Below are 16,027 nucleotides of genomic sequence, written 5' to 3'. Positions count from 1 at the left end.
CTCTCCTCCAACTTGTTTCTCCAGGATGAACTTGTGCTTGTTTTAAAGCTTAAACGGTCTACTTTCATCAAAAAATAGTTAGATTACTTTTTGTGCGATTCCTTCAACGTCACAGCTAAAAAGGTGAAAAACTGAACATTTTAACTTCGGCAACGTGGCAACAATGGATGAAATTTCCAAAATGGACCAATTTTGTAATTATCGCCTGAAAGCTGGTGGTTTTCTCTACATTTGTAGACCAATATCATCTTTCTACGACAAAGCGTTAGCGAGATATGCGAGTTTAATTTTTTTACTTTGACTCCCCTCCCCCTCCCTCCGTGATCGTCCGATTTATAAAAGCGTCAGTGTTTTAGACTCGGGAGGAGATCCTCTATCAACTTTGAAAATATTTCGAAGATCAGGCCAAGGTTGAAACGGACAATTTGGAATGAGGTCCTTTCTTCCTTGCTCTAGTCACAAGAACAAGAGGCAAGTGAGAATTGGAATCGATGCGCGATAAGTCATTACGAATCTTTGTTTACATTCCAAAGAGCCAAAAACGTGAATTCTCACGGTCAATGAGCGAAAATATCTGTGTGTGTTTCATGTGCGTCTGTGTTAGTGACTACGCGCTCACAGAGGAACAAGTGCGTCTTCATGAGAGCGTTATCAGGCAACGCGCCGCGCCGCGCCGTCGCTAAATAGTCGCCAGAGACTCTGCGTGAAACTAAATTCGGCGATAGTACATGAGCCCATCGCCATCGCCATCGCGGAGCAGCGCGGCCCGGCGCACAGTGGACCGAGTCAATCGGGGAGCTCGGACAAAATTTGGAAACTTTAAACGCTTATAACTCCGTCTATACAAAATTTTGAGGCTCTAAAAGTGGCTCCGTTGAAATCCTCGTAAGATTTTCTAGATAAACCACCCCCTGAACTTTAAAATGTGACGAAATAAACATCAAAATAAGTAGTTTTAGTAAAAATTTTCATGTCCGACCTCTCTAATTGACTCGATCCACTGTGCGGCGCTCGGAGGAGAGATGAGAAAGTCGGAATCGGAAGCGACGGTAACGCCAGGACGAAGCGCCGAACAAAGGCCCATAAATCCAGTGGTGGGAGGAAAGCTCAACCCCCGACCGCCCCTCCTCCGCTCTCGGGGGCTGCTTTGCCCGAGCCACAGGGTTGCCGCATCCTCCGATTAAATCCCCGTTTACACTGACAATGAGTCACATCGTCGCTTCTCAGGCGTAAGGTGGAGTACCTAAATGGGGAGAGTACCACTGTCTGCCAGTTGTGAAAAACCAAAATTGGGGACTTTCGGGGACTTTCAGGGGAGTTTTTCAAGAAAATAGGGGACTTTTCCTTCCGGAACAGAAAAAGAAAGGGAACTAGTTAGAGCGTTAAAAGGCGTATTTTATACGACTAATTTTACAGGTCATGTTGAACCGATGAAAACATACAAAAAACCAAGCAACACCTCAGTTTTTTTATTCCTGGTTATACCGCGGCTGGCGGGAAAATTTGAAAACGCCGGTGTTTAGGACGATTTTGTCATTTTTGGGGGACCTGAACAAGAAAATTGGGGACTTTTGGGGATATCGGGGACATCCTTTAAAATTGTGGATAATCGGGGACATTGGGGACTTTCGGAGACCGGTACACTGCACACACCCTGAGTACAGCCATATCGAAATATGAAGCTCTTAGAGCCCAAAAGGGTAGTCAACCCTCCAACACAAAAAATGTCACTGCCAATCTTTCAGAGTCCGATATCAAACCAATGGCCAAGAATGTTCATAAATGAGATTTCTTCCGCAAAAATGAGTAAATGTACGCAGAAACTAATTGTAAATCGAATACGTGTTTTACAAAATGACGGGTCGTAACAAGTGTGATAGGAAATCATTCTGGATAATGTCAGTTCATAGGTTGGCTATCCTTCTGGATCCTAAAACGCAGTAAGAGAAAGTAGCCAAAATCTTGTATTAAAATAGGCGGTGAAACAGGAGGTAGCACAAACTGTGGGGTTGATTTTTCTTACTTTTTGCATGATCGCATCGGTGATAATCCGATGCGCTGGCCACAATCAAGTCGTGACCTCTGAGAATGGGGTGGAATTTGGAAAACGAAAGTATTATAAGTTCACTTCCTTCGTGATCCCATGTCTCTGAGTGCCTCCTTTGTCCATTGCAACCACCCGCTTCAACCAATAGGATCGCTTCATTTCTTAGTTGCAATTCTTTGTCTATCGCTTTGTCTATAGATTTCAGTAATCAACCCCCTGGCGCCGTAGGGAAGAGCGTCTCATGAGCGTCTAAAACTTGCCTGAATATCTGCAATAAAAGCTCGCTGGGGTGAACTATGATCGTTTTTACGATAAAATCCGCGTGATTTACATGGAGTTACTTGAGTACCAATATAGCGAGCGTATAGACAGAGATGAAACCCCGAAAATCCACCAGGCCTTCACCGATGCCTCCGCGAACGAAGTTAGGGCCCAGAAATGCAGCCAACCTACGAATTTCTAATATCCAGAGCGATTTACTTGTACAATTATTAAGAACTGTCGTTTATAAAGCACGTATTTGACTTCATTTTTGCATTTAACTCATTTTGGCGGACGAACGCTCATTTATGTACATTCTTGGCCATCTTGGTTAAAATTGAAGTCTGCAGACTGGCAGGAAAATTTTGTGTGTTAGGGGTGGTTAGAAGGATGGCTGCACTTTTGGGCCCTACGCCCTCCATGAAGCGATCCGTCCTTACTCTCGCTATAAGGGACTCTAAGAGTTACAAGGGAAAAGAACCGATTTTCAGCATGATTTGGCAACCATGATAGGCGAAAACCGCGCAACTTTTAAGCAAACCCTACGGAGATTACGTTATTCTTACCGAGGACAGCGGGTCTGTTGCTGCTGCATTGAAATGAAGGTGAAATCGTTAGCCCCCAAGTGCGGCACGCGGGGCCAGGGACGAACACCCCCTCTCGCTCCCCCGACCCCCGCTGCTACCCTTCGCGGCTGCTGTGTCGATTTTTCCCGTAAATGTTGGGAAACATAAATTGCCAATGCTCCGAGCTTCCTTGATCGCGTATTTTCCCTGGCACCGCTCGATATAAAGTAGAGCGCCCGTCCTGGCAGGGTGTCTACCAGTTGGACTGCATTTTGCAATTTGGACCTATAAATTCCGGCCCGGTTTAAAAACAACGTATGTACCATTAGTTTCCCTATGCACATAAGTGTTTTTCAGATGAGCCAGAATTTATAGGTCCAAATTGCAAAATGCAGTCCAGTTATAAAAAACCGAAATTGGAGACTTTCGGGAACTTTTAGGGGTGTTTTTCAAGGAAATCGGGGACTTTCTTCCCCGAAATGGTAAGAGAAAGGGAGCTAGATGGAGCGTTAAACGGCGTATTTTATGTGACTAATTGTACAAGTCATGTTGAGCCGATGAAAACATACGAAAAACCAAACATCACTTCAGTGTTTTTTTATTCCTGGTTATAAAATGGATGTACATGAAAATGAAGGAATAAAGGTGTTGTCCGCTTACCAGGATAATCACTGGTTTACCGATTCCCGTCAAAATTCGCGGGGAATCCTTCCCGGATAGGTTACAGTGACGTCCCTTCGAGACAGTGGTCTGGCGTGCTTTGCGATATACCGATTGTTATGCCATTTAAACCTATGGAAAAGGATCGATAAACAGAGTGTTCGCAGCGAATACCTTAATAATCGATCCTTTACCATAGGTTTAAATGACAGAGCAATCGATACATCGCAATTCACGCCACGCCACTGCTTCGAGACTGCTAAAAAGCGCCTATCGCAAGTTGGCATCCCTGGATTCCGTCCGTTCAAATGCATGTAATATAATCGATATGATGTATCGTCGCGGGTCGCCTCACCTAAAATCGGGTTTTCAGTGATTTTAGATGACATGGGGCATTTTGAGTTCACGCCCCATGCCATCGCGCCTTCAATTTTGCAGATGCAACACGACCATCCATCAAGCACGAATAGTTGTATCTCTGCGCCGTCAACCCGCAACCTTTCTCTCGCTCTATTTCCACGTTGTGTTGATCCACGCCATCAGGGTGTGTTAGACATCACCTCGGAGCTTAGGACGATTTTACAGGATGTCCTGAATTAAAATAATGATACTTCGCATCCCAATCTTTCGTCGAAAATAAAGACTTTAATGCTCGAGGATATTATTTTTATTTGATCCATACGAACGAGCGAGGAAGCGACAAAATTCCTCAGAGTCTAGAAGAAAATCAATTTGTTTCAATATTTTATAACGGGTATGTTTTAGTGTTTTTCATCCATTTTCTTACTACAACAACAAAGGAAGTGAAGACTATGGAAAAAAATGGTTTGTTTGATATTCTGAAAATATGCAAAATCCGTGTAAGACATCAATCTCTTCAGTTTTTTTATGTTTTGTGGCCAGGAATTGATAAAACTCATACAAATGTCCCCGATTTTTAAGACCAGAAATAATCGATTAATAAATCTATTATGGAACCGTTCCTTCCAGTAATGTCGAGCTATGTCACACGACACCTTCATAACGGACATAAGCTACTTAAAGCCTACCAAAATGGACCATTAATAGGATCCAAAAATTCGATACGACTAGGTACCTAAGAAACATAAAGATGAGAAAAACGAATCCATTACCGCAGCATAATAAAATTCTCTTGCCAAGTCGAAAGGAAACCGTAACTCAACACGATAATTGATTCTTTACCCCTGGGGACTGCCCCGAATGCGCATCATCCCATACTTTTCGGTCTAAAGACAAACCGACGCCCCCCCCCCCCCCCCCCATCCGATAAAAAGTCGTTAACAGTTCTCAGTCCCCGATTTGAGAAAAAAAGAAAAGAAAAATAAATTCGAATAAGTTTTACGAAAGAAACAGAAATCCACCGATATAAACGTCACAAATCCGAGCGATAAAACGACCGACCTACGACGGTTATCGAATCTGCCGTGCTACGGAAAAAACGCCGTATGAACATTGGACGTTGCCAAGTTTTCACCGATACCTAAAATATTTTCTCTCGGACGAGTAATGCCTATCTTTCTCCAAAATTTCTACCTACACTGGACAAAAGCGGAATTAGAGTGCTCCAACAATTTCGACAAGAAATACTAACATGTTTCCCGGAAAATTCGCGACTCGTCGCTGGAGATTTGGCAGCATCGCTCGCTCATACGGCGTTTTTCCTCGGCACGGCAGAAATTTGAATGAACGCGGTCGAGAAATATTTGACAAACAGGTCGTAAAAACTGTTGATTCCTGGCGAGTTAACGATTCTTCTCGGACTTAAACGGTCCCTCGGGACGCACGGACCCGGAAGTCGTTTTCGGTTATTACCTAAATCAACAAGCAAGGGATTTTTAACAACCCCCCTCCTCCTCCCAGGGGGGAGGGTGGTGGTTTGCCACTGTCGAAAGAAATCGAGAAGAGAAGGTTATTGAAGAGGAAGGTAAGCGAATTTCCAAGTCCCACTCGAAGGCTTAGGGCTAAGCGCAATGAGCTGAGCTGCATCCTCGAGGCGCAAAACCGCGCAAGTGCAATGGGAACCCGCGGCGGTTACGCGGTTTGGCCGCGGGGCGAGCAGGGACGTGAGAATAAAAGCACTGCGCCGGGGACAAAGGAGCGGGCACTCCAGGCTTGGAGCCTGCGTGAGCGTCACAGCTCCGAGGGGAGGGGGAGGGGGGTTGGGCAACAATAAAATCTAGTTAGTTTCTGTTGGATTGCGAACTCGTCATCTTTTGATTTGATGGGTAAATCAAAAACATTATGCGTCCGTGCATCGGTTTATTGATTATTCCCTGCCTGCGTACCTTTCGACCTTTGTTGTGCCTTGTGCGTCGAGCATGCAACAGCAACATTGCCGCAAACAAAGAGCTCCGCGCAGCGCTGCCGCTTCGGCCCCGAAAAGCGGGGATTTTGCGACGAGCTTGCGAGGATCTTCGGAGAGTGAGCTCCTGTTCGTCGGACGAAGAGAGGAAAATCAAAGCTACGCATCCATAGTTTCTGAAATTTTACGATTATTTCTTCCATTTATTTGGAAAACGCAGGCCCAAAAGTAAGGGTTCTAGTTCTTTAATAGTTCTTTTACGTGGTGGTAAAAGAAAGGAATTGGATTTTTGGAAGCGTTTGAGGAAGCACCTCAAACGCACCCATTAGCACACCCGCAATTGCGTCGGGTAATCAAAGGCAGAAATTTTCTTTCTAAAAAAGGTCGAAAAAGTTGATTATATTCTGCTGAACTCGGCCGAAATATGATGAGGTCTGCGGAATGGGATCCATTGAGCCAAAACTTAAAGAAATGAGCGAGTGTCTGGAAAATTTGAGTGGAAAATGCAGATGGCATTACTCGGGCGATGTTTCGAGGGCAAAATACCAATAATTGGCCAAGCCATGGTGTTTGAAAAGTCGGTTGTCAGATATTTTCAAAATGGCTGGGCTAAGCTTTGATAAGCTTCTATTCATCGAGTGGACCGAGGTGAACAAAGGGAAGCCAAGTTTTTAAAAATATTCATGAAAAATCTGATGATGGTAATCAATAGGTGCGCCCTCTTTAAAACAAGCCTATTTTTTCTGCAAGATTGCAGCTGTTCTTAACGTCGTACAAATGTGTGCAAACCTTTTCATGAATTAAAGCAATGAATTTAAACACAGTAGATTCTTGGGGTGAGAATTCCAGAGGGTGGAATTCAGCTGCAAATTATGCACGTATGTGGACAATTCTAGCATGCATAAAAAACCTTTAAGTCATTTCTAGGTTGGAAAATGAACAGAAATGTCAATTCCCTGACGAATTTTGGCAAATTTCCCTGACTTTAAAAAAAGTAATTGCTTGGCTCCTTTTGGAAAGGTGAACCTTGCATTGCGGCATTAATACGAAACTAGAGACGCATTGTTTCAGCGAATCTTGGAAATATGAATTCCTACTATGCTGATTATTTGCTTGGGCAAGAAATGTAGCTAACAATAAGGGCGGTCTCCTCTACAAATGGAGAAATTCCCTAACTTTTCCCTAACTTTCTAGGTTTTATGAAATTCCCTGATTTTCCCTGACTTTCCACATTATATACAATTCCCTGAATCACCCCGTGTTTTTTGGCTATTCCTGGCGTTTACCACCCCATTTCTATACCAAAAGACTTAATTTTATAAAGTTCTCTAATTCTTCCCTGAATTTTCACGTTATATAGAATTCCCTGACTTATCCCGTGTTCCCAGGCTCTTCCTGGCATTTACCACCCCATTCCTGCACCAAAAGGCTTAAATTCAGATTCAACTAGGAGAAACCCGAGACAAAGCTCCCTGAACAAAGCTCAACCGTGTTGAACCGGCAACGGCGCGCTACGAACAGTAGGCCGTGCGAGAGGGGCGGGGCGGGGCGGTGCGGGGGGTTATCCAGTTACTTCCCCTTTATTTTGATGCCCGTTCACCCCCCTCTCAAGCGCGACATGCTATTAACACGGGTGTATTTAGCCAACTCAACGCGACTCGAGGAGCCCTCTTCTCTCTTTGTTCCGCCCTTCGCCCCTCGCCATCCAGCTTCAGCCCTTCGCCCGGGGCCACGGGCTTCCACCGTCCGAACAAAGAGCGAGCAGGGGAGCCCGTCCTTGGTCGCGGTGCCGTGGTCCCGGCGACGGAGCCGCGGAGCCGGGGTCTCCGGATCGAATCCCGACGGGAGGACGGACGGCTTCCCTCGCGGCGGCACCGGCCGGGTAGCAACAGCCGGCTTCCATATAACGCCGCGCCGCACAGTGGGACGATAATGCAACGAACGATAATGTACGGGATGTCCCAACGTTAAACACGGATACTTTCGGAAGGGATTTTCGGCGCGGAAAAAATAAAATTGCTGGTCTAACAATTTTGTTGCTAAAGAAAAGTGACGGCAATCCTTCAATGTAGATTTTACAACCAAAATTGCTACTTAAACAACGACAAAATGCTACTGTAGACAACCCCCTTGGTTGAATTAGCTTTCCACTATTGTAAAGTGTACATTTGAAACATTGAAGTCATTTTTACTTTCTCGCTCCCCTAGGGTAGAGAGGAAGTATTTTTACAACTGAATTGTTAAATCAGCAATCCATTTTTTCCGCGGAGATCAACGTGAGACTTTTTGTTCAATGTCATTACTCCAACCCACAACACCCTCTCAGAGTTACAGCCCCTCCAAGTTGGGGCCAAAAAAAGTGTTTTCTAAACTTTTCCAAGTCCACTTGTAAATGAAAATGCATAAAAATCAGTGCTTCAATGTTGTGTTACACGCTGAATAAGCATGAAATAAGCACGGTTGTGTGGAAATCAGATGAAGGATGAGCCCCACAGCTCCATCATCTACCATCAAATTTTTGCAGGCCGCAGAAATTTGATGGTAGATGGTGCGCACCAGTCACTATTTGATCGGAAATAGATGGGAATTTGAGCGTGTAACCAGCACATAAAGGGTGATTCTTGAAATGGAGGAAAAACAGTGTTGCCAACTAGAAAAATCGCGACTGCGTCCACTGTATGCCGCAGGCAGCAAGCGCTCCAACGCAGGCCCCGACTGCTAACAAAGAGAATCGATCGCGCGACGACCTGCACTATCGTCGTGCCAAGCGAAAACCTCGCATCTTACAGCAGATTTCCATTGCGGTTATGCGGTTTTTCAGGGTAACACCCAGACTGGCATGATAAAATTTCCTGCCGTTACAAAGTTAAAATCGAAAAACACTGAATTTATCCCCATTTTTCAATAAATTTTTCTCTGATTTCAGCCATGAAAATGCTTTCAACGAGGTTTAGAAAGTTAGGGGCCGTTCAGGAATTCAATAAATATAACGCTCTTGGAGTAAGGAAGGTTGAGAAAAGCGTAATAACTTTGGTTTTTACGCGTTAAATGATAGGGACTTACTTACGCCACAAAAGCGTTTCGGAGGGGAAGGAAGGCAGGGGTCAAAATTGCTGAAAAAGTGGTGAAGGATTAACGCACGTTCCCTGTGAAGTTACCTACCCGAAGTTTGGTTGATTTCATTAGCAACATTGTGAGCTCATTTGATCAAGCACTTTCATAAGAAGGGGTAAAGATTAAATGTGTTGATACGAATTTCCATCGATTGGAAGTTGGAACTTTATCATCAGAATAAATGAGTGTAAACAAAGCTATTCAATGTGTTGATTAAACAAGAAAATTCAAGGTTTCAAGGCAAAACTGCCGGACTATTCCCTGTCTTTTTAGGGTCCGCTGTCTAGAGGTGCACTCATCGATCAGGTACGTAACGCATTTTTTCGACATTTTTGACCCCCCTTCCCACTTGTAACGCTTTTGTGGCGTGGATCCCAGTCCTTCAACACGTAAAACAAATACACTCTCACCAAATCCCCCCCCCCCTTTAATTTATATGAACGAGAACGGCTATACTTAAGAGCTTGTCCCTCTCTTTATTCCTTCGCGTAGCTAAAGTGATCGCTACAAAGCTTCTCAAATTATGTATGATCGACAATTGGATTACATTTTGCAATAAGGAATCACTATTTCCGGCTCATTTTAGAAACAACATTTATGCCATTGATTTCCTCACTCAGATACGTGCTTATATGGAAGAGCCAGAAATAGTGGTTCTTTATAGCAAAATGTAATCCAATTGATAATACAGCAAAATAAGGCTTTGCCAATCGTTGTGTCGCACGGCACATACGAATACTGCCGTGCTAAGGGAAAACGCCGTATGAGCTTTCAGGCGTTGCCTAATTTCCTTTCGTAAATCACGAATTTTTGGGAAAACTTGTAAATAGTTTTCTTCCAATTTTTTCAGATTATTTTGTTCGCAATATCACCTAAAGTTCCTGAAAATTGTAAGGAAAAATATCTATAGCTTACCTCGAGAATTAACATTTTATCGAAGGAAATTTGTCAACTCTCAAATGCTCATACGGCGTTTTTCCTCAACACGGCAGAATAGTTTACGTTTCTTCCTCTTCTTTTTTTCTTCCCTCTCGGCTCTCGGGGAGAGCAATTAGCAGGAGTGACGGAGGTGAATTTTGTCTTTCAAGGAAGAGTTTCGGGGAATTGGCATTCGTTCAACGCGTCTTGCTTTTCAAATTTTGGCAAGGCTTTCGCGTACGCACACACCCGAGCTAAAATAAAATCTCCGACATTTTTCCGACTTTTCACGGATATTGCGTCGTGAGCCGATTTCTCACGCAGTCAGAATTCGTTGCCAAAATAAAAAATGCCGACCCCAAGTTTTCCGAAAAATGATCGATGCTGATGTGAAGGGATTCGACCAGTGGCGTGGCGTGCTTTGCGATGTATCGATTGATCCGCCATTTAAACCTATGGCATAGGATCGATGAAGTTGGTGTTCGCAGCGAACACCTCAATAATCGATTCTTTACCATAGGTTTTAATGGGGAAATATCGATAATCGATCATTTACTCCTCGAGCGAAAGAACGTGACTATGTATGGACTGCATTCTGCAATATAGAACTAATATTTCCGGCTCATTTATAAAACCGCTCATCTTCAGGGGAAAACGCATGGCACGGATGCTGTTTTGAAAATGAGCCAGATAGTATAGTAGTTCTCTGTTGCAAAATCCGGTACAAATCAACGTAGCAAAATTCTAAGATTGGATTAAGTTTTGCAATAAGGACCTACTATTTCTGGGTCGTTCATGAAAGAACCCATGGCCCGTATTTTGTATCGAAAATGAATGGATGCGTGCTAAAAAGGCGTTCGTCCAAAAAGTCATGAGCCCTGGCTTCCGTTGATTACGCAGGACGCTGGGGTTCATGAGTTTTTGGCATTATGCCCGCATTATGGACACCGATTAAAATAGGCCAAAAATAGCAGTTCTTTAGTGCAGATTGCCGTCTAATTGTATTTTACTATGAGACTGTTCGGCGTTTCTTCTTAAAATTTTCAAGGGGTTTTCCTCTGCTTTCTCGCGACAAGCCGGCATTAGGATTATGCAAATAATGGCTTGACCTTTTAACCCAATATTCTTGGGTAGGTATCTTGGTAAGCGTTCAGCATCGAAAGCTGGAAACTAGTATTTTCTTACATCAAATTGTTTGTTTTGTTTCGGTACGCTGACCAATTGCAGCTTCCCCATTGAGGACATTAGTATATGCCTGACACAATCACGGCATGCACTACTTTGCAAAATGACGCGATCAAACCTCAAATACTACAGGAAGATAAAACTCACGATTCTTCTCCTTGCGAGAGGATTGAGGACTGAACTTCATGCTTACCTGCAACAGAAAGAAAACACTTTTTATTACAAAGTACACAAAATTAGTTACATATTTTCGTCAAAAATTGGCAACATTGGTCATTTTTTGTGCATATAAAAAATTTCGCAAAGATGAATTCGGATCGTAAAGGCAACTGAAGTTACTGCTTGACAAAGCACGTTAGGTATCGCAGGAAATGAAGGCGCTCCACATTGAACATGTGCTTTTGGAACAGTTATTCTACAGAATCTCGACAATCAATCGGGACTTTTAGTTATTTCTCAGTCTATTTTGTAAAATTTCCCGACTTTACCGTGATTTGCCGAAAACCAGTGCCGTCAACTGACGTGAGTCGTCACTGACGGAAGTCACGATTCGGGGGTTTTGGGAAAACGCCAGTGGCGTGGCATACTGTGCGATATATCGATTGATCTGCCATTCAGACCTGGGGAAAGGATCGATAAACAGGGTGTTCGCAACAGAGACCTTAATAATCGATTCTTTACCGCATCTTCAAATGGGGGATATCGATAATCGATCATTCACGCCTCGCCACTGGGTAACGCACAATGCAGACTAATTACCCGGCGTCGTGAGCGCAGCGTGCATCATCCATCACAGGCGGTGGCCGCTGACCTGTTGGACGGTGGCCGCCGGTGCGGTGGCCGCTGCACTTGCAGAAATCGCGGGTTCGCGGGGCATGGGTCCCTCGGCGTCGGCGTTGGCGTCGCGGCGCACAGTGGATCGAGTCAATCAGAGAATGAAATTTGTAACTTGAACTGCAAATTTTGAAGTTTAATTCGTCAAATTTTAAATTATAAGGGGTGCACCTGAAAGAAAATTTCACGAGGAAACCAATGGAGCCACTTTTAAAACCTCTAAATGTTGTAAGAACCAAGTTAATTCAGGGTGTCTACTTAAACAGGCTAGCCAAAAGTCAGTGCTTTTACAGTACTTTTTCAGTAAGTACATTCCCAAGAAATTCAGTATTACCTCAACAGAAAAATTCAGTACTTCTCAGTACCTCCATTTGAGGAAATTGGGAAAATTTGAAAAATTTGAATTTCTCACTTAAATTGCCACAAAAATCACAACAAAATGAAAAAAACTCTGGACCTTCTTGCAGAATTTCCGCACTTTCTCAGTGCTTCTGGACCTCCCTTAAAAAATCAGTACTTTTTCCGGACTTCACTGGAAAAAAAAAAACACACACATTAGATCTAGAGTCCAGACTTTTGAAAACATTGACAAGAAAAAGGACTCTTGATTCAATCAAATTTAAGCTTAAATCAAGAGGAAATCTGCTCAAATTAAGAGGCTTGGTCGGTTGGAGGCTTTTTCTTGTCAATGTTTTCAAGATTCGCTGGTCTTTAGATCCAAATTGTTTTTTTTCCAGTGTTTCCGGAAATTCCGGACTTGGAGACACCCTGGTTATGAGCTTTGAGAGTTTTCAAATTGTGTGCGACTTCTCCGGTTGACTCGTTCCAGTGTGCGGTGTCGGACGTGCGAGTGATTAGCGGGATGATTGATCGCCGCGAAGATGAAAGGCGCGAGGGCCGTCTCTGTCATTGGTGGCTCCGAGCCGGGTCCCGGGTCCCGGGGCCGTGGGCCGGAGGTTCGGGGCCGTGGGCCGGAGGTTCGGGGCCGTGGGCCGGAGGTTCGGGGCCCGGGGAACGTGATTTGGATGTGGATTGTGGATCCGAATGCAAAATCCGGCTCGCCTCCTCGCGCCCGTCTAATTTCGCAATCCCGACGCCAGCTGATCCGCCATCATTGGCAGTCATCAGTCATCGGCGACCGAGACTATCTTGGAGCGAGCCGAGCCGAACGAAGGTGCATGCCCGGATGGCCTAGGCCAACTTGGTGATTCGTCAAGCTCAAGTGACGTGGTCGAACTGGCATGCGATATATCGCATCTCTTAGGTAAAAAATTTCGGCAGATTTTAAATTTTCAGCAAAAAAAAGGACGATAGCCCCTGCGCATGAGCCTGAAGAATCATTCTAAACCCAAAAATCAACAAAATTCCGAGAAATGAAAACAGGATAGTGTTTGGAAAAAAACCTCGCATTCGATACCGAAATCGATACCTGAATCGAATGCGAGGTTTTTTTCCAAACACTATCCTGCTTTCATTTCTCTGAATTTTGCCGATTTTAAGGTTTAGAATGATTCTTTAGGCTCATGCGCAGGGGCTATCGTCCTTTTCTTTACTGAAAATTCAAAATCTGCCGAGATTTTTGACCTAAAAGATGCGATATATCGCATGCCAGTTCGACCACTTCTTTTGAGCTTGACGAATCACCTTAATACACCTACAACAAACGCAGCTTTATTGCCGTGCTCAGGAAGAACCACGTATTAGCCTTCAGACGTTGCCATGTTCAGGGTTGCCACAGACTTTAGAAAATGAAATTCCCTGACATTTCCCTGATTCCCCTGACACATTTTGGTGAAATTCCGTGGCACTTGAGATTTGACGGATGGTTAAGAAGGCATAATTGAAAAAAGCTTTCAGGCAAAATTTCTTGTTTAAAATCTCAAATCCATTCTAGACAGCAACCGAGGGTGATTTAACAAATTTTCCCTGATTTTTTCGTAATTTTTCCTGACTTTTTAAAATTACCTGACATTTCCTGGTTTTCCTTCACTGTGGCAACTGAACACCGTACGAACATTCGAGAATTGCCAAATTTCTTCCGATAATATGCTTATTTTTGAGGTAAGTTGTATATATTTGTCCTTGAAATTTTTAGGAACTTTAGGTGAAAAAATGAACAAAATTATCTAAAAAGTTGGAAGAAAAATATTCATAAGTTTACCGCGAGATTCTTGTTTTATCAAATGAAATTTGGCAACGCTTGAAGGTTCATACTGTGTTTTTCCTGAGTACGGCAGTGTAATATTCCAGCCCTGTCTCACGGTTAAGTTTCTAGAGAAAGAGAGAAGAGTAAAAAAAAAACCCGATTTTCAGCGTTACGTATTTCATGACCAGGCAGCTTGTCTGGTATGGTCATGTCAATAGAATGACGGACGAAAGGCTGCCAAAGAAGTTGCTTGATTGGGTTCCTCCTGGAAGGAGACGAAGGGGACGCCCAGTGAAAGGGTGGCGACAGGGGATTTTAGAAGAAATGAGGGTTTGTCAACTCCCTGAAGGGCTTTGGGAGGATAGGGGACTTTGGCGGCTAGGGGTCGCAGAGCGCCAAAGAGCGCTATAAAAGCGACTTTATACATACATACGTATTTCACGAACGGCCCCTCACCGAGAGGTCCCAGAAGTCAACCCCCGGACAAAGGGTTGAAGGACTGGCCGCCCGGCAATCCGGGGAGGGGAAGGGGGCGTAAGCTCACCTCCCGGGGCCGTAATTTCGGAGGATGAGGATGTGTCCGGGTCAGGTCGCGAGGCGGCCTAATGACAGTGATTATTTTTAAATGCAGGCATATCCGTGGTTACGGACTGTGAAAGGTCCTCCTCCCCCGTCCCATGTGCTCGGTGAATTGTTGGTTTTCGATTCGGGACACCTGTAATTTTCGCCCCATCATTAAATACTCGATGGGCCCTAAGTGGCGGTGGGGGGGGGGGGTCCGGGGGTCCGGGCTAGGCTAACTGTTTCGGTTTCGGGAAATAAATTTCGGAGTTAAACTCTGAGTTGAGTCGAGTGGACGAGCCAAGGTCTCGGTGTTTTGTTTCGGATGGTTTCGTGCGAATCCGGCGGCCGCCGCAGCCGACGCAACGCCCGCCGTCGGCCGATGACACTCGCCCGGTCCGGTCACCTCCGCTGACTTCCGATCCGAGCTCCGATGTTTTCGAGACCCCGCCCGGGGCCAAACAACGAAACCGGGCGAGGCGAAAGAACTTTCGGGGACTTGGAATCGGAGGAGTCGAAATTCAATCACGGACCATCTGTTTTGGAGACCTCGATCCAGGCACGTAGCCGGGGGGGGGGGGGGCTCAAGCCCCCTCCGAAAGCAAAAAGGAAGGGAAAAAGTGAAGGAAAAAGTGAAGAAAGGGAAAAAAGTGAAGAAAGGGAAAAGGGGAGACAGAAAATACAAAAAGGCAAGAAAAGAGGAAGTTTGAACTTCCAAAATGCGTCGAAATAGATTTAAAATTTCAAAAATTATCTACATGTGTTGAATTAAACAATTTGACGGTACCGCAGGCTGAAAGTAAAAAAAGATACGTAATTTCTCCTCAGAAATTGATGGAAAATCTGCGTCACGGAAGCCTGAGAATGCGTCCAAATAGAATTAAAATTTCAAAAATTTGCCGGGGGAAGCCCCCCGAACTCCCCTATGAACTGGGAGTTATTCTATACCCCTCGAACTCCACCCTTAGCCGGGGAGGGGGGGGGAGAACCCTGCTCACCCGACGAAGCCCCCCTCGAAACAAAATCCTGGCTACGTGTCTGACTCCGCACGCCATCTCCGTTATCAGGGTGTCTAGTGATTTTTTTAAAAAAAAAAATTCCCTGACATTTTTCTGATTTCCTTGACAAAAACGGCCAAAAAACCTGGAAAACATTGACTTCCCCACGGAGAAAACAACTTCGTGCGTGGGACCCGAAGTTGAGGTCATATGGATCTCTGGGCTTACGCACCCGAAAACTTGAGGTCCAGCTGCTGAAGTTCGCGTCAGACACCTGAGTACTTTTGTATGTACCCGAGTCATTCAGATGTGTGACCCGAACCCTTCGGTATATACCGAATTACTTCAGATGTCTGACCCGAACTTCGGCAGCTGAACCTCAAGTTTTCGGATGCGTGATCCGAAAACTTCAGA

At 44.6% G+C, this 16,027-nt stretch overlaps 1 protein-coding gene across 2 annotated transcripts in view; it reads right to left on the bottom strand.

Moving 5' to 3' along the window:
• LOC109038499 (protein charybde) overlaps positions 1 to 16,027 on the bottom strand; it is a 177,815-nt gene that overhangs the window by 129,007 nt on the left and 32,781 nt on the right. Inside the window, exon 4 of one of the 2 annotated variants that reach the window (XR_011900118.1) lies at positions 11,154 to 11,267. The exons of the other annotated variant lie outside the window; for it this stretch is intronic. The gene's annotated coding sequence lies outside the window, so the exon portion shown is untranslated. Of the gene's footprint in view, positions 1 to 11,153; positions 11,268 to 16,027 lie in introns of those variants that run through there. 2 annotated transcript variants of the gene reach the window in all.

Source organism: Bemisia tabaci, chromosome 6 (assembly GCF_918797505.1).
Source record: "Bemisia tabaci chromosome 6, PGI_BMITA_v3".
Classification (NCBI taxonomy): domain Eukaryota; kingdom Metazoa; phylum Arthropoda; class Insecta; order Hemiptera; family Aleyrodidae; genus Bemisia; species Bemisia tabaci.
Note: the sequence above shows the minus strand (reverse complement) of the source record. Positions and strands in the feature narration are given on the sequence as shown.